General features: G+C 42.0%; 1 long non-coding RNA gene across 1 annotated transcript in view; it reads right to left on the bottom strand.

The window, feature by feature from the left end:
* Window positions 1–7,686: 7,686 nt before the first annotated feature.
* Window positions 7,687–24,462, bottom strand: part of LOC141147668 (uncharacterized) — a 122,730-nt gene continuing 105,954 nt past the window's right edge. Inside the window, exons 3-5 of the long non-coding RNA XR_012245094.1 lie at window positions 21,843–21,933; window positions 9,067–9,194; window positions 7,687–8,907 (exon numbers count right to left, since the gene is read on the bottom strand). This is a non-coding gene — a long non-coding RNA (uncharacterized lncRNA). The remainder of the gene's footprint in view (window positions 8,908–9,066; window positions 9,195–21,842; window positions 21,934–24,462) is intronic.

Raw genomic sequence — 24,462 nt, 5'->3', positions numbered from 1 at the left:
TTGTCAGACAAATCATATTTCTTTTTATGAAGAGGTAAGTAAAACCTTGAACAGAGGGGTGGCTGTGGACAAGGTATACCTGGATTTTGCAAAAGTGTTTGACAGTTTCCCACACAAAGTGTCAGGTAAAGGCTACAGGCTTAAATAAATCAGTTTGTAAATGGATAGAAAACTGGCTAAAAGGCTGAATTCGGAGAGTAGTGGTTAATAATTTATACTCTGAATGGTCTAAAGTTATCAGTGGTGTACCCCAAGGTTCAGTGTTGGGACCCTTACTTTTTAACATGTTTATAAATGATATATAGGGTCTGGGATTAAAAGTATATGCAGTGGAATAACGTCCTTACAGGATGTCTCCAATTTACAAGCCAACCTCAATGCACTGTTTAATTGGGCAACTATGTGGCAAATGATGAGGTTTAATGTTGATAAATGTAAAGTTTGGGGGCTGAGAATATCCATGCATCATACATACTAGGACTGGTTAAACTGGGGTAATCAATGATGGAGTAGGATCTGGGTGTTTTGGTAGATCATAAGCTTAATAATGGCGTACAATGTCAAGCTGCGGTTTCCAAAGCGAGCCAAATCCTTTCTTGTATTAAAAGAGCTATGGACTCCAGAGAGAGAGAGAGGCCATTTTGCCCCTGAATAAATCATTAGTAAGACCTTATCTGGAATATGCAGTTCAGTTTTGGGCACCAGTTCACAAAAAGGATATCGGGGGACTGGAGAAAGTGCAGAGAAGAGCAACCAAACTGATAAGAGGCATGGAGGAGCTCAGTTATGAGGAAAGATTATAGGAACTGAATGTATTCTCTCTTGAGAAGAGGAGATTAAGGGGGCTATAATCAACATGTACACATACATACCATATTTTTCTCTCCATAAGACGCACTCCCCCCCCCCCCCAAAATGGGGGAAAATGTCCCTGCGTCTTATGGAGCAAATACTGACAAGGCCCCCCCCCCCGTCGCTGCCACCATGTCACAATAGCGGGCGGCCGTCTCCCATGAGCCTGGCAATCTCCTGGCTAAGCCTGTCACTCACAGAAGACAGAGCAGCCCCAGCGGCAGAATGGAGTAGGGCCACTCCTGTTGCTCTGTCTTCTATCTGAGTGACAGGCGGATATGATGACGTCCTCGCCAGTCACCGGGCACAGGTCAGGCTGCATTTCTAATGGGCACAGGTCAGGCTGCATTTCATGGGACTGGTAAGGCTGCATTTAATTGGCACTGGTCAGGCTGCATTTCATGGGCACTGGTAAATATTTCAGTACACCATTTGGTTCAGAATATTTTTTTAAAGGGAGATTTAATCTCCAAATACGAAAAGGTTTCTTCACAGTGAGAGCTCTGCTTTTTTTTGACACTGCGCATGCGCTGATCCTGCGCATGTGCACTCCAGGTCTGGGTTCAGTGACGTCAGACCCTATGCGGCGTTGTGAATGTCTTTTAATAGACCTTTACCTAGTGTCCTGTGCTTGGCAGGGGCTCCCATGCCCTCCGGAGGGGCATCCTCCCTTGGGCCTCTGGCAGTTCGACGTTTTTGGTAAGATGATTGTTTCGAGCGGTACCCACAGCAGATGCTCATTTTACATTATATTATGTTATATCAATACTGTTATATGCTTGGCTTGACTAATGTATGCTCTTTTTATCTCATACATAAATAATAATCGCCTTATAACCCTCGTGTATATGTACAATAAAGCTCCTGAAGAAGCGGTAAATGTGATCTGCGAAACATGTAGAGTAACAAATACAAAGATGGTGTTAATGTTTTAGTCACCACACTTTGGTGTGACCACACAACTAAAGCCTGTTTGATTATCATTGCCGGTTTTAATACTCTATTGTTAAATGTATACAAATATTTTTGTAATAAAATTCATCAAAAATTTTATTTACGACTGTCTATTTCAGTTGTTGTACAGTACCGTTGAAGTCCACCATAGCCTCCCTTTTTCACTTTCTCTTTCATATTTTAGGGACGAAGGTACCATAAGTAAACATTTATTATTGTTGTGGCATGCTTCTCTATACTGTACATAGAGTGTACCACTTAGGCCACCATGGCCCCGAACCGGGGGATATATGTGTAAAAAGTTGAGGACCTGAGTGCTATATAAAGTATACTCCTTGAATGCTAGGATGTTGAAATTGAACAATCATAGAAAAATGGCCTGCTAGTAAACAGTCACTAGGTTTTATATCGTGTAAAATAACCACAGGATGTTAGTTGATCAGGGCCGTTTACTCAGACCGAGCCATGTAAACAGGGGTTAGCTCAGTAACACAGTCTGTGCAGGTAGGCCAAATAATGGAAGTGGGTAATGAACCTGATGATGACACTGATTAGCTAATAGACAATCAAAGACCATATAGGTCTGCTCACCAGACCAGAGGGCAGGAATGACCCATAGCCGGAAGGTGTCCCGATTGAAACCTGCCTGATGATGGAAGTGTCACAGGGACCTGGTGATCTGTTGGGCTCAGATCACGTGCCCAGGATCGTGGAGTGTAAACCTCGTAGATCCACTCGCTGTTGCACTGTAGCGCTGTATCGCTGGCTTAGCATGTTGTCCATGCTACCTTCACAAAGATGGCTCCTGCTGTCCTCAAAGAGTGCATAGCGCTTGTGCAGGCGTGATGAGGTCATCCATCATCCATGATGTCAAACGCGTCACTGCTGTGGTAGCCGACATGTTTTGCCTATTCACATGGGCTTTATCAAGGATGGGAGGGGTCAATACTAGTCGTCTATTTATATGATTTATTTACAGAGATAACTTAATGAAACACTGCAGTTTCTCAATCGACCACTAGATGCCATCCTTCCCATCAGGCACCACACATACATTCCGCTGCTGGTCAAGAGGGCTCATATATAGAGAGCACACCCTATCGAGCCAGGCAAATACACTTAATCAATAGAGGGGGACCAGCGCACAAAGGTTCTTCAGGTTCTTTAGCTACTTCCATTATATGGCCTACCCACACAGGCTGTGTTACTGAGCTAACCCCTGTTTACATGGCCGGTCTGAGTAAACGGCCTTGATGAACTTACATCCTGTGTATATTTTACAAGATACAAAACCTAGTGACTGTTTACCATTTTTTCTATGATTGTTAATTTTCAATATCCTAGGATTCAGGGTGTATACTTTACATAGCGCTCAGGTCCTCAACTGTTTACACATAAATCCCCTGGTGGGGAGCCATGGTGGCCTAAGTGCTATACTCTATGCACAGTACATGTCCTGATGGTGTGTGTCACCAGGATTTATGTGCTATTTCATTTCCCCTTTAGCCCTATATGATGATGTGTATCAACTATGTGTAAATGGTGTGTGCTTGCTGCATAATGTGATGCAGCTGCTCTTAATGTAAACAACGTTGCCTTTTTTTATTACAGTTCAAGTGTTGGTGGTGGGGTACTCAGTTTTTGTAATAAATAATTGTGCAATAAATTCCCTAATCGAGCTGCTTGGTCTGCCTGTAACTTCTTCACAGGGGGCTCTACACCCCCTGTATGTTTTTTTGATATAGTCTTTTTGAGTTACGGAGACTGCACCTATATTGGCGAGTCAACAATACTGCATCGCCCCTAACAGTATCTCTAATGAGCGATGCAGCATATACTCTTTGGTGAGTTGATGGTATCCTTTTTCTTTTGCAAAAATATATAATGTTTGGGGGTCATTTTCTAGCAAAAATGCAGATTTTTACTTGTAAACAAAAAGTGTTGGAATAAGGTCTGGTCTTAAAGTGGATAATGCTTGAAGGTGCTCCTTCTCTATGTGGCCAGGTTGTAAAAAAAATCTCACACATGTGGATGAGTAGCGGAATGTGTTTTGACATGTAGTTGCAATTATGCCTATGCCGCGTGTGAGAAATAACTTAATATGACATTTTTGTGAAAAATAACTACATAAATTACATTTCTTCATTTTCTAAAGAATTGCTGGAAAAAATTACAACTTCAAAAAACTTACTAAATACCTTGGACTATCTACTTTCCAAAAATGGGTCATTTGTTTGTTTTTGTTTTTTTCAATGATTGGCACCATAGCTTGTAGACTCTATAACTTTCACACAGACCAAATAATATACACTGATTTGTGTTATTTTTACCAAAGAAATGTAGCAGTATATATTTTGGTCAACATTTATGAAGAAAAATTACATATTTGCAAAATTTTATAACAGAAACTAAAAAAAAAACAAATCTTTTTTTTCATTTGTAGCGCAAAAAATAAAAGCCCATTGGTGATTAAACACCACCAAAATAAATCTCTATTTGTGTGAAAAAAATGATAAAAATGTCATTGGGTGCAGTGTTGCATGACTGAGTAATTGTCATTCAAAGTGTGAGAGCACTGAAAGCTGAAAATTGGTCTGGGTAGGAAGGGGGTGAAAGTGCCCAGTATTGAGGTGGTTGAACTATGGCACTAGAGCCGATCCTAGCGATGCCATAATAGTTCCTGCTCCTCCTTCCGCACCTGCTGCAAGAATGAACATATCCTGCCAACTGCTGCTAAGTGTGGGAAAGTGCAGCATTGTGCAGTGGCAGTAAACACTCAAAGTCCAGTTGTAGAGAATAGAACTTGTATTAATGTTAGAGTTCAGCAATACACAAAAAGCCTAGCGGGAAGGGGCCTGACCAGGAACAACCACAGAATCCAACAGCGGTGTGTAGCAGAGCAGGTCTCAGGTGTGCGGACAGCGTCTGTCTTGAAGGGCGAAATATAGGCCTGGCACCTCCCCAAATGGGTGGGTGTCCAGGAAGGATGGCATGTGCCTATCCTTTCCCTACTTGTCTGGAACCTCTCCCTGCCTTTAACCACTGTCCCTGTCAGACAGGTCACTTATCCCTACACTACCCACACATGGCATTCGCAGCAAGCATGGGACCCAGGGCCTTAAATAGGCTCTGCCTGACCCAAGATGGCAGGAGTGGCAGCATCCAATCGGATAGCTTCCCCAGTGACCCAGGAAACCATAGAGGAACCATGTTCCTCTTGACTTCCCCTGCAACTGCAATGTTCTTGCAGGTAAGCGCCACCTACATTTGAGAAAATAGACTGCACCTGCCTAAACACATATTGGAATTTTTTTTAAATTGAATTTAGTGTCACTTTAAGCTGCCTATGCACTAAATATTTATAATAAATGATTTCTGTAACATCCATTGCAGCAGGGTTTAATTTTAGGAGTCCTGATTTAAAAAACAAAAAACTGTTTGATTACGCCTGGCCCTGCAACCTCATTCACATTTAAGTAAAAGCCAGGGATTACATAAATCATAACACAGGCTGCATTTAATTCAACCACAGGCTTTGCACACTGTGTTGTAATAGAGAAATTGAGCCAATTACAGAAGCAAGGGTACGAGGACTATAAGCTGTAGTCTGTTGCCATGGCGCAACAAAGAGAAATTAGAATTTTACTTTGGCAATTATAGAAAATCGTGGACTGCAGCAGATTGAGAAGGAAGTATCATTTTCATTGACATTAAACTGCAGAATGGCTTTTATGGCAATTATAGGCCTTATATCAAACCTTAACAAAACAGCATTTCAATATAATGATCGTTTTTAATCAATTTTATCAACAATTGTATGCAATTCTAAGCCATTCCAGCCATGTAAGCTCCTGTAAAAAATGTCATTCTGTCCTACAGATGCACTCTCAGCTAGAAGGGTCTGGAGGTGTAAGTGGAATATATCATTAGGTATCCTGAGCACTAATGACATGCTGGGCTAGATTAAGCCCCATCACTCATTATAATGTATTTTATCTGGTTCTCCTCTGTCGTACATCACCCGAGTAATGGCATCGCTGTTATACATCACCAGGGTTATAGCACTAACAATGCATGCCATCCTAGCAGAGTGCTGGACATGTCTGAGAGGCGCTGTGATAAATAGATGGACAACAGGAGAGAAAGGGCACAAGGAACACTCTCTACACAAGAAGTAGGACAGATGAACAGAATACAGAAGGCTGAGGTGACAGAGGCATTAAAATGAAAAAAGGGCATTGGAGGATCCGGCTTAGTAATGAGTGGCTGGCAGGAAGAATGACCCATGCAATGCCAGTAACTCATTGAAGGAAAATACACATTATATATAAACATATGTGGTTGATTACAGGTACATTTAATGGAATCGGGAACCCAAAGGAGTCAAAGTGACACTAAACGCTAAAAATATATATATGTATAAGTATGTGTTCTTAAAGTGGTTGTAAACCCATACAGACCACTTTTCGCTACAGGTAAGCCTATACCTTACCTGTACCTGTACCTACCTGTCCTTACCTGTAGCTACCCAGGATATCTCCTAAACCTGCATGGTTTAGGAGATATCCCTGTATTTGCATGTGCCAATGTCATCGGCACATGCGCACTGATACAAACTGAAGCAAAGGCACGTATGTGCCCATGCTTCAGTGAGTGTGCTGTTACCACGCGCATGCACGGAAGTGATGTCATCACGGCTCTGGCCAATCACAGCGCCGGAGCCACGATACCCGTAAGTAACCCCCGGGAGTGATGTCGCCGGATGGTGCTGTGTATGGGCACCGCAGCGAGGGTTTTGCACTCAGGTGAGTATTATATAATGAGCTAGCTCATTATGCCTTTGTCTTACAGGTGTTAGTTTTTTTTAATTTTTTTAATGGGTTTACAACCACTTTAACTCTTATCTCTGCCTCCTCCAAATCTCCAAATTTTATTTTATTATTTTGCTGCTGTGGTCTGACTTCCTGTTGGAGGGTGGCTACGTTCATTCTCCTTGGTCCCACTGTATGTAGCCACCCTCTAACAGGAAGTCAGATCACAACAGAAAAAAAAAGAATTTGGAGATTTGAAACTGAGAATAAAAGAAGGAATTTTTTTTAGTTAATGTGATTTTGAGTTAAAGTGATTAAAATTCCATTCAAGTATGTATTCCTAAATGAAACAAAAGTACCTTTAATTATTTTCAGTCTCTTCCAAATCTCCAAATTCCGTTTTTTTGCTGCTTTGATTTGACTTTCTGTTAGAGGGTGGCTACGTTCATTCTCCATGGTTCCACTGTGTCTAGCAACATAGCTACCATTTCTTGCTCTTCCCTGAGATGAACCATGTACTGTGTAATATGGGATATGTAGTGTGCATAGAGCAGTGTACATGACCACAACTAACATGCACTGCTCGTTCCAAACCAATGAAAGCGAGTGGGAAATGTGTGAACACAGCTAAACGGAGAACACTGCATATTGTAGCTACAAATGCATCTTTGTTGTTTAGTAATCTTTTTTTTTTTTTGTGTGTGCTATCTTTTTAGTTTTCAAATTCTTTTTATTATTTTTACCAAAGAAAAAACATACATTACATACTTTAAAAACAACACATCGGGACATGCCAACATCTTCATCATATAAATATACCATATAAATATATGTTACTCCTAGACATTTTACACCATATAACATTACAGACACCCCCCAAGGAACATATGATTCTGAGACTCTCCCCCTCCCCCCGTTCCTCCCCCCCCCCGACACCCAAAAATAGATTAAATAAAAAAATGAATAAAAACTAATACATTTTATGTCCAAATTAAAAACATGACTTCAACCCATTCCTAAAACATAAACCTTTGCTGTTCGAACAGTCGACCAGACTTTGTCTACTTCATAGACCAGCCAACCACCCTCCTGATGTCCCCCATGAGGACCTAGGACCAGGTTTCCTCAAGGTACCAACAGCAACCTACACCTTGTCCTGCGTGGAGACAGAGGTATTCTCCACACACATTCTCAGAAGGTTGCGTCTACCATATCGCATGGTCTTTCACAACCTCATCAAATGTGAGTTGTTTCCTTTTTTGCCTACTTTCATCTTTATACATTTTCTACTAATACTATCCACATACTATATTATAAGAAGTTTCCTGCTTCTCCGCTTATTTTTCTGGTGGACTGTTTGTAGCTTGGATTCCTCTTTATACATCTTTGAGGAACAACACCCCATATATATAACAAAAAACTTTCAATGATATTGTTAACCAGGGCTTTTTATCAGCAGGGAACATGAAGGAACAGAGTTCCTTCATCCTCCAGCTTTATCTCTTTGGCCACCATTTACTACTGTCACTTGCACACACAGAAGATGGGCTTCTTCTTCAGATTACAAGTGACAGCACTCCTCTCCCAGTGGTGTGTACACAGCTATGAAAGCAGTGGAGGGAGGGGCGGGGGTGTAAACAGCCGATGTAGTGTCCTGGCAACAGCTCCTGCTGAAGCAAGTGCCCGCAGCCTGCACACTCCTACTGTAAGTTGTAGCTGCTCTTTAGCAGAAGCCCTTTCTCCTCTCTCTGGTACTCTGTACATAGTGCACTCTTTAGCCTGAGCTCTGTACATAGCACACTCCTGAACCCTGCACTCTGTATGTAGCACACTCCTGAACCCTGCACTCTGTATGTAGCACACTCCTGAACCCTGCAATTTGCATGTAGTGTATGCCTGAACCCTGTGTGTAAAGCACTCATGGTGTTTAACAATGCCTTTGTAAGGCTCTCCCATTGTTAGTGCAATTTGACCACAACCAACTTTTGAAGCGGTGCAGTTTTCCCCTGAGGAAAGGGGACTTGCTGTGGGGGCGTGGTAAAAGCCCTGTTTTTAACAGACAAAATGGGACCCAATAATAGAAGTTATTTGTTAGGGTGTACTCTCAACCTTGCCCACTGAGAATTTTTTAAAGAGGGTTTCTGTGATTTGGGTATATTTAGGGCACTTCAGACTATTTTGTTTAGTTATTTGTATTTGTGTTTTTTCCTTTGTTTGTGTGTAGCTGATCATTATTTGTGTGCTGTCACTTTCAATACTTTCCTTTTTTCCCATTCTCTGTTTTTTCTTTCTGTAAAAAATAAATAAAAATAATAAGGATAATGAAGCGCTGGATTTTGGCATTAAAATAGGTCCAGAGATGGTTAAATAGCAGAATTGCTAAACCCCTCATAAGTCATCAAAGCCCATTGTACCCTTAAAGTGTATTTCCACCATTTTCACAACTCACTGTTTCTGGTCTTCGAGGATCTGGAACTCTGCCATCTGTGCCCATGGCTATCCTCCAACATATGTAAGATTGGGGTGATTAAACTCAAGTGGCAGCTCCCTCTGGGCCTCAGGCCATCCATGAAAATCCTACAAAGATGTTTTAAGTCAATACTATGCAGAGCTACTTTTACCTGCAATTCCTCCAAGCAGGACTAATCAACAGTTACCAGAACATTTAATTTCAGTTAATACTGGTCAAAGGGGACACACTAACCAGTGAAGGTGCCATTCTGGAATGGGTGTGTAAGCCTTCAATGCTGCTGCCTGGTTGCTGGAGCTGTTTTGGTCACCATTCTGAGAGGGACCTCTTTGCCTGCCACAGATGCTGGATTGGCTTTGTAATAAGAGCGCATGTTGACCACTCTTATTAGGGGGTCACACTAAGTCTGGTAAGCAGAGTATGGGAGTGAAGGGTGTAACCTGGCTTTCTTGGAGTCTCTTGTTTCCATCACGGCTGAGGGATCACTGAAATTGATGTTTTCTATTTTTTTATGGACTTTGCTTGATCACTTTTAATATTTCACTTTTTCACTTTTTTTACTTTATGGATTACTCAAGTTAAATTTCATGTGTTATTTGAGCACTAGAGAGCTGTGCTATTGCTTTACCATATTTCCACCATTGCTTTCAAATTTGAGAAATTCCCACTATATGTATATTATGTGTTCCCAATCATGATCTTTTCTCCATTATGGGCGTGCAGGGGAAACATCAGGGGTCTGATAGTAAAAAGCTAAGACATAGAAGGGTATTGGTCCCCTGTGTGATATGAATAAACATAAGTGAAAACAAGTGTAAAAAATGAAAGGTACATCCAAGCACAAAAAACCTCCTGAAACATTTTGAGCCCCCCCTCACCCACACAAGCACACATATATTGTACATAAACCCACACATTGGGGGCACCTATTTATGAAAATGTTGATCGATACATTTGTTATATACTGTATAACCACACATGCTGGAGTGAGAGAAATAGTTCTAGCGCCATTTTTCTTAGTTAACTCTAAACTGATGACCTCTAATGCCGCATACACACGGTCAGATTTTCCAACAGGTAATGCTGGATGTGAGCTTGTTGTCGGAAAGTCCGACCATGTGTATGCTCCATCGAACATTTGCTATCGGACTTTCCGCCAACAAATGTTTCTTAGCAGGTTCTCAAATTTTCCGCCAACAAAACTTTGTTGTCGGAAAGTCCGATCGTGTGTACACAAGTCCGTCGCACAAAAGTTCATGCATGCTCTGAATCAAGCAGAAGGAGACACACTGGCTATTGAACTTCCTTTTTCTAGGCTCCTTGTACGTCTTGTACGTCACAGCAATCTCACGTTCGGAATGGTTGGCCAACATTTGTGTGAACATGTGTATGCAAGACAAGTTTGAGCCGACAACCTTTGAATAAAAATCCACGGTTTTGTTGGCAGAAAGTCCGATCATGTGTACGAGGCATAAGAGTTTTTATAGCATTACCTTTTGAAAATATTGTAGCCATTTCACAGGCACATGTAATTTTAAGGCTTAATATGTTGGGTATCTATTTACTCAGCACAACCTCATCTTTTATATGTTACCAAAAAATGGGAGATATCATGCATTAATGTGCATTAAAATTAACTTTATTATATTTTTTACTGAAAATTTGCACTTGATAAACCATTGCACTAATATCACATGGCAAAAAAAAAATGTACAGTACCATCAATTCCGAAAACAAAATCGTGGATTTTTATTCGAAGGTTGTTGGCTCCAACTTGTCTTGCATACACACGGTCACACAAATGTTGGCCAACAATTACGAATGTGGTGACGTACAAGATGTACAAAGAGCCAACAAAAAGGAAGTTCAATAGTCATGTGACATCTCCATTCCGAACGCGAGTTTTACAAGACCGAGTGCTTCCGGCTCGTACTTGATTCCGAGCAAGCGTGAACTTTTGTGCGACGGTCTTGTGTACACACGATCGGAAATTCCGACAACAAAGTTTTGTTGGTGGAAAATTTGAGAACCTGCTAGCCAACATTTGTTGGCAGAAAGTCCGACAACAAATGTTTGATGGAGCATACACACGGTCGGACTTTCAGCCAACAAGCTCACATCCAACCTTTCCTGTCAGAAAATCCGACCGTGTGTACGTGGCATTAATCTTGAAAGTTGAACAACTTCAAGAATAATAGATTATCATAATTAGACAGTTTTAAAGACAAGTGCTCACTACAGCTCGGTTTACCTGATAGACTCATGAGCGGACATTAAACCAATATACTGTATATAGGCAGATACATCACCGACAATAGGAAGTGGGACTTGTGACTATCCTTGAACACCTTTGGGCCTGCTATGACCATCTATGGATTTGGTGATGTTGTGTAGTAGTGCATATCACTAAACCTTTCCCCATCTATAAAACAGAGAAAGACTGGCACCCGTTGCACAAAGGCTGGAACCAAGTTGGGTAATTTATATTCCCTTTAGTCTGTGTTCTGCTGATCCGGAAACACACATTCTGGCTGATGTTGGAACACTCTCTTTGGTGTCTCTAATGCCCTAAAACTGTGATTTAAAAAAAATGGCAATGGATTGCATCTAAGGAGAGGTATATGTGGGGAAAAATGTGATTGTCATAACTGCAATCCAGGTGAACTAGCCTGACTCACCATGCATTAAAATTCAGGCAGATTGTTATTACTCCCTACATGGACCCATTCTCACCCAGTTGTTACTGACAATCTTTTGCTTTGAAATGAACTGGGCCATATATGACTACCCTAAATATACGTGGTGCTGTAAAGGGTTAAACAAAATTGACTTTTCTTTCCAAAATTTCAATTTTTTGCCAGATTGAGAGATTATAGCAATATTTTAACATTTTATTGAAATGCTTAGTCAATAGGGAAGGAAAAATTATTTATAGTGTGTGTTTTTTTTTTTAAGGGTAAAATTGGCAATAAATGGCTCCAAAGGTTAATGAATGTTCCATCAACTATTCAAGACCTGTTTTACATCTTCTCTTTTTTTGTTTGCAGAAAGAAAAAACAACAGACCGCAAAATAGAATAAATAAAAAAAATAAAAAAAAATGTAAAAGAACAGCACACAAATAACAATAAAATATAGAAACACAACATCCTCTACATATAAATATAAATAAATAAATATATATATATATATATATATATATATATATATATATATATATATGATATTGTTTCTTTTTTTAGAATTATATATATATATATATATATATTTTTTATATTTTAAGCATATTTAGCCACTCAGTGTACAAAACTAAGAGTTTTGCCATCAGTTAAATCTTTTTCTGTATTAAACAATGAATTTACCTGAAATCATTCTGTTCATCCCAAGTGCTGCATATAAGATTTAATATAGGTTTTTTAGCCAATTCATCTGGAGATGTCATTCTTTGACGAAACGTGCATCGGGCAGGACCTACACATGATGCTTTTACTCTATCTGACTGCGGGGACACCTGTGTTTGGAGTTTTGCCCACTCTGTGCATCTTTTAATGTGATTTTACTGTGCAAAATATGTAAGTGCACTTCTATAATTAAAGACACAGATTTTTGAAACATGATGCGCTATGAGATGTTGTTTTCATGCTTTGCATTACATTGCTGGAAGAGTTCACAGCAAGGGGATGAAGAGTGACAGGAAGACATCCTGGTTATTTTAAAAGCGCTGTTGATCATTTGATATGATCCACACTATCTGGTAAGGAGCAAACCTTATCTTTTATCATGGGTGATATCATTGTGGTGATCAGCATTGGATGTAACAACTATGTATTTCTTGGATTTCTTGGATCTTATTGGATATTATCATGTATTAATTTAGCACCAAACTATTTGATAGATTTAGATACTATAGAAGTGCTGATAGAAAATATTCTTTGCATTAACCACTTACAGACCGCCGCAATCCTATATACGTCAAAACTTTGAAGAGGGTTATCGAACGTAAGCGAGTGACCCAACCCCCTCTGATGCTACGGGAAAGCCATAGGGATGACCCTGTGCGTCAGAGGGGGGTGGGGTAACCCCGCGATGTCACCGTGTGGCCCCGCCCTCAGTTATAAAAGAACTGTCACCTGAGAGGCCGGTCATTACGGCGGGTGCCTCCCATAGAGGCAGATCATTGGCGGCATGCTGATTTTTATTTTTTTTTCGGTCCATTGGAGTGAGAGAAGAAGAAGATGAATGGACTTCGTGGGACACTTTTTTTTTTTAATAAAGGACTTGTCCCAAGCCATGTCTGTGTTTTTTTACCATTTTCACACATTTTTTGTGAAATGGTAGGGGTACATTTGTACCCCGTTACCATTTCACACAGGGGGGGCCAGGATCTGGGGATCCCCTTGTTAAAGGGTGCTTCCAGATTCCGATAAGCCCCCCCGCCCGCAGACCCCCACAACCACCGGGCAAGGGTTGTAGGGATGGGGCCCTTGTCCCCATCAACATGGGGACAAGGTGCTTTGTGGGGGGCCGCTACCCCAAAGTACCCTTCTCATGTTGAGGGCATGTGGCCTGGTACGGTTCAGGAGGGGGGGCGCTCTCTCATCCCCCTCTTTTCCTGCGGCCTGCCAGGTTGCATGCTCGGATAAGGGTCTGGTATGGATATTTGGGGGGACCCCACTCCATTTTTTTTTTATTTTTGGCGCGGGGTTCCCCTTTAAATCCATACCAGACCTGAAGGGTCTGGTATGGATTTTGAGGGGGACCCCATGCCTTTTTTTTTAATTTTGGTGCGGGGTTCCCCTTATTATCCATACCAGACCTGAAGGGCCTGGTATGGAGTTTGGGGGGACCCCCACGCATTTTTTTAATTTTGGTTCCAGGTTCCCTTTAATATTCATACCAGACCCGAAGGGACTGCAATGGACTGTGGGGGAATCCCATGCCGTTTTTTTCAATGACTTTTATGTGTATTGCCGGGGACCGAAAATTCATTATAGCCGCGAGTACTTTTAAATGACTTTTTTTCCTTTAGAAATGTAATTTTGCTCTCGGACTGTTCTAAACACGGAAAACATGCGCCACTTTACAGGCATACTATAGACACCCCCCAGGTACGAAATTTAAAGGAATATTTCACTTTTATTATTTCACTTTAAGCATTCTTAAAATCACTGCTCCCGACCCAGGTCCCCAAACACTTTTTATGACAATACCATGCATATAAGCCTTTAAAATGAGCACTTTTGATTTCTCTCATAGATTTTTGAAGGGTGTTTCGTGGCTTTTGAATTTGCCGCGAACACCCCAAATTGTTCGCAATTCGGCTAACAGGCGAACATCGGGCTCATCCCTACTTCTCATTATGTTTCTTGTCAACAGATTTTTATGAAGTATGTCTGATTGGCTCACAGTCCGGTCCCACCCTCTCCTAGCCCGAGTGCTGCTGTATGAGTATAGAAAGTATGCACTTCCTGTTTCCATCCTCTAATTTGAATTCCTCGTATATTATTTTTAAGAGAAATTTCTAGAGGCTAATGATAATGTCAGTGGTATACTAACAGAGTCTCCATAATTGCATAGAGGATGCAACTCTGATGCCGCGTACACACGATTGGAATTTCCGACAACTAAACCGTGGATTTATTTTCGACGGATGTTGACTCAAACTTGTCTTGCATACACACGGTCGCACAAATGTTGTCGGAAATTCTGATCGCCAAGAACGCGATGACATACAACACGTACAACGAGCCGAGAAAAAGGAAGTTCAATAGCCAGTGCGGCTCTTTTGCTTGATTCCGAGCATGCGGGGACTTGTGTGCTTCGGAATTGTGTACACATGATCGAAATTTCCGACAACGGATTTTGTTGTCGGAAAATTTGGGATCCAGCTCTCAAACTTCTGATGTCGGAAATTCTGACAGCAAATGTCCGATGGAGCATACACACGGTCGGAATTTCCGACAACAAGCTCAAATCGAACATTTGTTGTCGGAAATTCCGACCGTGTGTAGGTGGCATGAGAGGGAAAAACAGTAAGTTTAGCTTGGAGCAATATACTGGATGTCACCAGAAATTCTCCCCTGTCACAGAAGAATCGATCTACCTCTTTCAAACTCTATTCAAACTAGCAAAAAGCATTTTTTTTATAGAACACAACATTTGTAATCAAATATATTGGCACTGATTGCACCTGTTGAAAAGATTAATTTCTTTTATGGTGGATCTGGCTCAAGGGGACTTTCCATTACCTTATGAGTTCAGCAGAGCATTCCCCCTAATTTATACCAACCTACTAATGTGTGCATCTTCCCTCTTGAAACTTCACAATGCTATGCAGGCCAACTATTAATCACAGTCATGTTTACACTGGACTGATGTATTAGTTGGCATTTTACTTCAAGCTTGTAATTTATAATCACTAAACAGACCCAATAGTCTTCTTCTGAGATTCACCATGGTAAAAACATTAACATTATTTTATTGAGAAAATTAATGTATTTACCATAAACAATTTATAATATTTTCAATGGCATTTTGACAGGGCAGGCTCCAACACATACTGTACATCACAATCCACCCACAGACCATTGGATGTGTTTTGTGTTTGGATAGGTCCAAAAAATAAACTTTGCCAGAAATCTTAAGTTGATAACTTTTTGTGCTCTCTACCTGTGCACAAGAAGGGGTTATGCAACAAAGTCTGTGTGTATGTGTGGGGGGGAGATAAGAAGAGGGTTGTGTTCTTTGTAATCCATCAAAAATTAAGTAGATAGGTCTGACACCACTTGCTTAGAAATTCAGGCACATCAAAAGTCATTTTTTTGTACGTGCAGCATAGTTAAATTGATAAAACATAGGCAAATATCCATGTATTCCAAAGATGTACTAAACGTGTTTTTTTTTTTTTTGCCTTTACAGGACTCATAAGGAATACATGAAAGCTGCCATTGCTATTATAACTTTGGAAAATGTTGTTTCCCACTAACCTTCTTGCTTCCATACTCTGTGTCACTGACCTGGAACTAATATGCCAGCTGCCGTGCTAAGAGAAGAGCAGTGCTCGATAAGGATGAGCCGAACACCCCAGGTTTGGTTCGCACCAGAACATGCGAAAAGGCAAAAAATTTGGACGAACACTGTTAAAGTCTATGGGACACGAACAAGAAAAATCAAAAGTGCTAATTTTAAAGGCTTATATGCAAGTTATTGTCATAAAAAGTGTTTGGGGACCTGGGTCCTGCCCCAGGGGACATGTATCAATGCAAAAAAAAGTTTTAAAAAAGGCTGTTTTTTCGGGAGCAGTGATTTTAATAATGCTTACAGTGAAACAATAAAAGTGTAATATTCCTTTAAATTTCATACCTGGGGGGTGTCTATAGTATGCCTGTAAAGTGGCGCGTGTTTTCCGTGTTTAGAACAGTACCACAGCAAAATGAAATTTATAAAGGAAAAAAAGCATGGGGTCCCCCCCAGTCCATTACCAGGCCCTTTGGGTCTGGTATGAATATTAAGGGGAACCCCGAGCCAAATTCTTTATAAAAGATTGAGTGGGGGTCCCCCCAAAATCCTTACCAGGCCCTTCAGGGCCCTGGATATATTAATATATACACTAAAACCTGGAGATTGCGAGTAACACGGTTTACGAGCGTTCCGCAGTACGAGCTGTTTTTTTTTTTTTAATTCTGACTCGATTTGCGAGCATTGTCTTGCAAGGCGAGCCGGATTCAAGCCTCTGGGGTGTGCAGTACCGCATTTGGCCAGAGGTGCGGGGTGCCGGTGATGCTCGGAGACACTTGGAGACGCTGTTCCCAAGTGTCTCCGAGCATCTCGGAGTGTCTGCGAGTGGTGTCCGAGCATCTCCGAGTGTTTCCGAGTGTCTCCAGCGCCCCCCACCTCTGGCCACATGCGGTACTGCATACACTAGCAGTGACACTGGAACAAATTATCTGAGTTTCCATTGATTTCTATGGGGAAACTCGCTTTGATATACGAGTGGATTACAAGCATGCTTCTAGAATGAATTATGCTTGTAATCCAAGGTACTACTGTACATATATATATATATATATATATATATATATATATATATATATATATATATACACATTTTTTTTTTTTTTTTTTTTTTTTTAGCAGATGTCCTAGAGAATAAAATGGTGGGTGTTGTATATTTTTATGATACACAGTATTTTTGCAGCAATTTTTCAAGTGCAATGTTTTAAATATACTTTGATAGATTTTAGTGCACATAAACACTAAATAACACTCAATTTTTATTAATTTAATAATTAATAATTAATTTTATTTGATGTTATGCTGAATAAATAGATACCAAACATTTCTTTTTTTTTTTTTTTTCCCAAAAAAGCTTTATTAAAGAGCAGTGCAGTACAGTGTAAATAAAACCATATACATACTGACATATCCCGTACCAGTAAGAGAATAGCATTCGAAATGTACAGTAATGTTAATCACAACGACTGATAAATGCAACTGGAGATGTAGGAAAAGCGGTATCTCATGACCCCTGAGTGGGTAGGAATTCCCAACACCCCTTATGGGCTCACACTGTGCCAGGTGCCCCCCCATCTCCAGGGAAAGAGTTCTGGCTCCCCAGGGACCCCTGCTGGCCCCGTGTCCAATGACCCACAATAGTCCCTGAGGAGATTGTAGGGGCTGCTAGATAGGCATACGATCCTCTCCAACAGCTCCTCTCTAACTGGAGATGATCCGCTTTGAGTCCATGACTCCTACGCAGGACTCAAAAGCTTATGTTAACTTTAGTTATTCTACTCCATTGAGGAATAGTAAGAGAAATAGTACTGATACACTGCGGTTGTGATACTGAATCATAGTAGTAGGAAAAATAAAGGATAGAGAAGAAGGAAAGAAGAGAGAGAGGGAAGGGTTGAGTAGAATTGTGCCAGGTCCGGTCTTTCACTAACTCGTCTGTGTCGTTTGTATTCCAGGAATAAAGGATATGCCTATATGTCTAGCCCAGGGCTCCCATGTTGCCTCGAAGGATTTAGTGGTGTCCGTCATAGTACTGACCAGTTTTTCTTGAGACATGATCCACAAAATCTTTCTCTTGGCTGCCTGAAAAGATACCGTGGGTTGCTTCCAAGCCTTAGCCATGGTAGTTTTAGCTCCTAGCAGCATAAAGGTTATCAACTTTTGTGTATGTTTTGCTATCCTAGAGATTGGGGCATTAAGTAATGCTACCTGGGGAGATTTCGTAACAGGAAGGCTTGAGACTTTTCGAATCATGGCGAACACTTTGTTCCAGAATCCTCTCTATATATATGGAGCATAGAGCCCTGGGCTTGACAATCTCTGAAGCACAATGGGGAGGCGGAAGAAAACACAGTTGCCAGTCTGGAGGGTACAAGATACCATTTCATTAACACTTTTAAATTAGCTTCTATCAAAGAAATATTTATAATTTATAATACCTTGAAAGGCTCTAGTTCCCCTCCGGTTCCACTCCTCCAGGTTCCAGGTCTCCTGCAGGTCCCTCTCCCATGCCTCCATGTAAGAAAATTTGGTGGTGGGTTCCAAAAGAGATGCGTATATGAGAGATATGCCCCCCTTTATGTCTAAGGCTTGGCCGCACCAGCGCTGTAAATTCCAAAGGGTGCGCCTGCCCCTTCATTAGTGAGGAGAGGAAGTGAGAGATCTGGATGAATCTGAATCTCTCTGAGCCTGGGAGTTCAAGTTTATCAATACAATGTTTCAACGAAATCGGACCAGAGGGAGTAAAAAAATGGCCAATACGGTACAACCCCTTGTCCAGCCACCAATGGAAGGACTTGATGTCCATGCCCAGTCCAAATCGGGGATTATTGAAAATGTGGTCTAGAGGGTGGATGATTGAGGTCAGTGCTGGTAAATGTTTCATGGTGTCCCATAATTTAAAGGATTGGAATAGTGCCGGTGACAATATAGAGGGCCTTGATTTCATGGAGCACCAGAGGAGGTAGTCTATGGTGTGTGTCGGGACAGCTTGTCTCTCAATATTTATCCAATCGGGTTTCTCAACTCTGAAATATACAGTTGAGAGTTGGGCCAGTCTGGCTGCTTGGTAATAGCTATATAGGTATGGCAGACCTAGTCCCCCCCTTGTTTTGGGACTATAAAAAATATTGCGGGCTAGCCTGTAACCTTTTTTTCCCCATATGAATTTGATAATCTTCCCTTGGAAAGCCTTGAGATGATATTTTCTAATTTCTATGGGGAGTGACCTAAATAAATAGAAGAGCCTGGGCAGCAGGGTCATTTTAGTAGAATGTACTCTACCTAGCCATGATATATTGTAACGGGACCATGATAGGAGATCAGATTCTAATTTGCGGAACATGGGAGGGAAATTAGCCTGATAAAGCTGCTCAAACTTGGGGGTAAGGTTTATCCCAAGATACCGGATCGATGAGTTGCTCCATTTAAATTTGAATGAAAGTTTGAGCTTGTCTACTTCTGCCGGTTGAAGTGAGATGTTTAGAGCTTGGGATTTGTCCATGGGATTTGTCCATGTTGACCCGAAGACCCGACAAGGATCCAAAGGTTTCTAAGAGTTTCTAAGAGTTTGCATAAATTAGGGATGGAGGTAGTTGGGGTTGTGACAAATAAAAGGATGTCATCAGCAAAAAGAGCGCACTTGTGGGTGTGCGGACCACATTGTACACCTTTGATGTTTTGGTTAGACCTGATTGCAATGGCAAGAACTTCTATAGCCAACGCAAAAATCAGAGGGGAAAGGGGGCACCCCTGTCTAGAACCCCTGGCTATTTGAATGGGGTCCGAATAGTATCCCTGTAGTTTGACCTTGGCAATAGGAGCGGAATATAGAGCTTTCAAAGTTCCTATGAACTTTTCCCCGAATCCCCAGCGTCTCAGGACTATAAATAGGTAAGACCATGAAAGGGAGTCGAAGGCCTTTTGAAGGTCCAACGACAATAATAAGCCTTCCTGTCGTCAGCCTCCATCCCAACCCGATTGTAGTAATGAGACAATGTCGACTGCCCGTTTAACTTGATCTAGGCCTTGTCTTCCTGGGGTAAAACCCACTTGGTCTTTGTGTATATATTGGTTGATGAATGAATTTAATCTGTTAGCTAGGATTTTAGTAAGTATTTTCAGGTCGTTGTTAATAAGGGATATCGGTCTGTAGTTTTCTACTAGAGTTGGATCCTTGTCGGGTTTGGGAATGACTGAGATGAAAGCCATATTAAGTTGGGATTCCACTGGTATCCCTTCCCTTTTGGAGTTGAAAAATTTAGTAATATGGGGTGCTAAGGTGTCTGCGAAGGTTTTGTAATATTGATTGGAGAATCCATCGGGGCCGGGAGCTGAACCCCTTTTAATTTTTTAATCACATCTAATGTTCCTTCTGTGGAGAAGGGTGTTTCCATAAATTCTACATGGTCTTTACTTAGAAAGGGTATATTAAGATCATCTAGGAAGGATTTTATGGAAGATTCTTCCATAGTGTCATTTTTCTGATATAGTGTAGAATAGAAAGACTGAAATGCTTGTAGGGTTTTTTGAGGATAAAGTGTTGTGGAGCCATCCTGCATTCTGATTTTTGGAAGTATAGAGTTACGAAATGTGGGGGAGAGCTTTCTTGCTAATAGCGTACTCATCTTGTCTCTCTGAAAGTAGAATTTCGCATTATTCCAGTTTAGAGATCTCTCGGCCCCTACTGTGTGAGCTAAGTTTAAAGCTATTCTAGCTGCGTCTAATTGTGCTATTTGGACCTTAGAAGGGTCCCTTTTGTGTTGTTTACATAGGGCTGAGAAGTCCCTCTCAAGTTTCTTTATCTCCGCTATTTTTTCTTTCTTCCGCTGCCCAGAGAGTCTCCGCCGAGATTCCCTCCACATTATTCCGCAAAAAATATTCTTGCAACTCCCTCTCAATCTCTGTCACCGAAATAGGATCATTAAGGAGAATTTCACTGAGTCTCCAATGGGTAGTGGGTGGTCTGTGGAATCTGCCTTGTAAAGAGATGACCACCATGGAATGGTCTGATAGGGCTGGGGATGGCCAGGGATAGGGATGGCTGAAATGAGGATGTGGTCAATCCTGGAATATGTTCTATGTGGGTTTGAGTAATAGGTAAAATCCCTCTTTGTTGGGTTATGTTCTCTCCAAATGTCGGCTAAGCCTTGTTGATAAATAAGTTTCGCTATCTTGGAACTTGTTTTCGTGGGACAGACTGGTTGTGCGGCAAGAGCTTTAGACTTATCTAGTCCTGGGTTGAAAGCGACATTAGAGTCACCTCCGAATATTACTGTTCCTTCCAACTGAGGGCTTAGGGTTTGAAACATAGCTTGAAAAAATTTCGTCTGGCCCTTGTTGGGAGAGTAATATGATATGAACGAGTACAAGCACTCATCTATCATGCCCTTGACTAAAATAAACCTACCCTCTGGGTCCCTGTGCACCAGACTTGGCTTAAATTTACAAGTTTTTGCAAACAGTATTGCTACACCTTTGGTTTTATCTTCTGCGTTAGCTAGGAAGAATAGGGGGTATTGAGCATGCAGAAAAGACGGGTTATATCATGAGGGAAAATGGGTTTCTTGAATCATAACTACTGCCATTTTTTGGGCATGATAAGACTGGAATAATTTACGTCTCTTTACCGCTGAATTCAGACCTTGGGCATTGTGTGATGCTAACCTAATGGATGTTAGGGGCACGGTATTACTTTACATAGTGGCTTAGAATGGGAAGCGTGTGAAGAACAATATTTCTTACCTCCTCTGGGTTGTTGTGGAGTGTTGTTTCTCGAGGAATGGAGCAGAACCTGGAACCTGAAGGAGAGGAGCGAAACAGCATCATCTGTGGACTGGCACAAGAGAAGACAAGGTTAGAAGAAAAGAACAGAAAAAAAGAAAAATAAAAAGAAAGAGAGAGCGGATGATGTAGTGCATAGTGGCCCAAAAAGGACCTGCGGCGTCGGGAGGGCAAAGGGTGCCTCCCAATGATGCCAAACCATAAACAATAGTAGCCCTCCAGATTGGCTAACTGTCCATCTCCCGAAAATGGGGTACCCATTATCGTGGGATGGATGGAGGTGCATGACTGCTACCCCAGTCAGCGCCAACCGAATTGGTCAAACTGGATAAAATACTTTCTATAACCTTATGGTGAAAACCAATTAAGAACTATAACATTATAAAATGCATGAGTCAAAGCCAGCTGGCTGAATTATTCCAACGATAGGCCTAAGAAGCCATGGAGAGGTATGGGGGAAAAAGGGGTGATGGGTAAAGGTGGGGAGGTAAAAGGAGGGGATTGGGGGATGAGCGGGAGGAATGAGGGGGAGGATTGTGGGAAGGAATGCATCCAAAGCTACTAAGGGATAAGTATTCCTAGTCCTGGGTTGTTAGGGGTATGAATTAGTGTTCCTCTGGTATGCCCTCAGTATGTCCCCCTAGAGTCTTTGGAAAAACCTTCGCGGGGTTCTTTCATGTCCGTCTCCCGATCTTCAATTCCAATAGCTGGCGTTGAAAAAAATCTAAGAGGGGAGGGGGGTCGAAGTACTAGTTCTCTGGGGCATGTTGTAATGTTGAGAGATAGAGAACAGGGTAGTCCTCTTGAAGATGGGGGAGGGCCAATGGTAGTCCGTTCCACTTGTGTAGGGCCCAAAGATCAAGCAGAAATATTAGCTTTGCGTGGAGTGCCAGTCTTGTGGGTAGGTGGAGCCTTTCAGGCCTGAGTCTCAGAGTCGTTAGGTGAACTGGATTTGGGGGGACTCCGTTATCCCTTAGGGAACCGTAGAATGGTCACACAAAACATGGGGGGGAGTCTGGGGGGCCCCCAAATCAGAGAGTAGAGTTATTAAGGAGGATAGCACCCTGGACCTGTCCCTGAGGAGTTTGATGTATGATAATGTAGAGTTACTTTCAGAATCAGGTGGGCAGAGGTTCCCTCAAGCGTCTGCTTTTGGTAGTTTTCCATAATGGGGAAACTGGACTGGTAGGTGTGGGTCTCTTGAAGGATCCTGTTTGTATATTTGACGTGTCCATCTCTGAGTCCTGAGATATGAGCTTCAGGCAAAGGAGGACCCGTTCTCCTTCATGTAGATTGGTGAATGAGTGGGTTTTACCTTTGTAGGTAAATTTTAAAGCAAAGGGAAAAGCCCACCAGTATCTAATTTCCTTCTGCGCCAGGATTAGTAAAAGAGGTTTGAGGGCTCTGCGCTTTTGTATCGTCATAGGAGAAATGTCCGCAAATATTTGAACATCGTGTCCTTGGAATGAGTTGTGCGGTTGCTGACGAGAAAGCTTCATAATGTCCTCTTTAACTCCATAGTAGTGCGGCTTTACCACCACATCCCTGGGGGACCCGTCCTTCCTGGGGGGTCCCAGTGATCTGTGGGCTCTGTCTAACTCCAGCTTGTGTGTAGGAATAGCAGGAATGAGGGTTTTGATCAGATCTTGGACCGCTGTGGGGACATCCATGCAAGATTCTGGGATGCCTCTGACTCTAAAATTCTCCCTTCTCGATCGGTTTTCCAGATCATCGATCCTATTTAAGGCCACATCCAACTGCTCCTGTATGACCTGAATATAATCAGTGTTTTGATTGGCCCTTGCGACTGTGAAATCGAGTTTCTGTTCAATCGCTTCTATTCTGGTGCCCAGGTTCTGGAAATCAGAGCGAATGTCATTAGTAATTTTGTGGGCCGTGTTAGCTAATCCCCGCTCCAAAAGCTCAGATAGTTTGATCAAGAGATCACCTGCATTCTGGGGCATGTCAGGGTCTGGGCCTCCCATATTGTTGCTAGTGTGCTGGAGGATTGAGATATGTCACATAGGAGATAACATGAGGGTAGCCAGGGAGTGATCATCCAGTGTGTCCGCACTATGAATTGAGGGGGATGCGTTGAGGGGGGCTGTGGAGATCGCTGGAGGAGGGAATGCTAGTGTAGCAGGGGCGATCACTTGCCTGTTATCCGTCATTCCCCCTGAGACTGTGTCTCGTGGCTGAGGCACGACCCCCATCTTGGATTCGGCCTGCTCTCCTCCGGCGTCGAATCGGGGTCCCAGATCCCTTTTTACTGCGCTACCTGGCATAGGGGAGATGCTGCCGAGTTCCCCGATCAGATCCCGCTATGTACGGGGTCGCGGCTGGCTCTGAACTGGCGCTAGGGCGGCTGACTGGCTGAGGTAGTGAGGAGCTTCCAGCTTACGCGGCCATCTTGGAGTCCCTCGCGCCCAGTTAGCCTGATACCAAACATTTCAACCTTTAAAACTGTGTACGCCAGTGGAACAGCACCATACTACGGTACCTACGGGGGTCTTTAAAAGAATTTACAGGTTACTAGTTTATTGTTACATAAGAAGTATGGAGCTAGAATTATTGCTCTTGC

The sequence above is a fragment of the Aquarana catesbeiana genome, linkage group LG06 (genome assembly GCF_042186555.1).
Source record: "Aquarana catesbeiana isolate 2022-GZ linkage group LG06, ASM4218655v1, whole genome shotgun sequence".
Taxonomy (NCBI): domain Eukaryota; kingdom Metazoa; phylum Chordata; class Amphibia; order Anura; family Ranidae; genus Aquarana; species Aquarana catesbeiana.
Note: the sequence above shows the minus strand (reverse complement) of the source record. Positions and strands in the feature narration are given on the sequence as shown.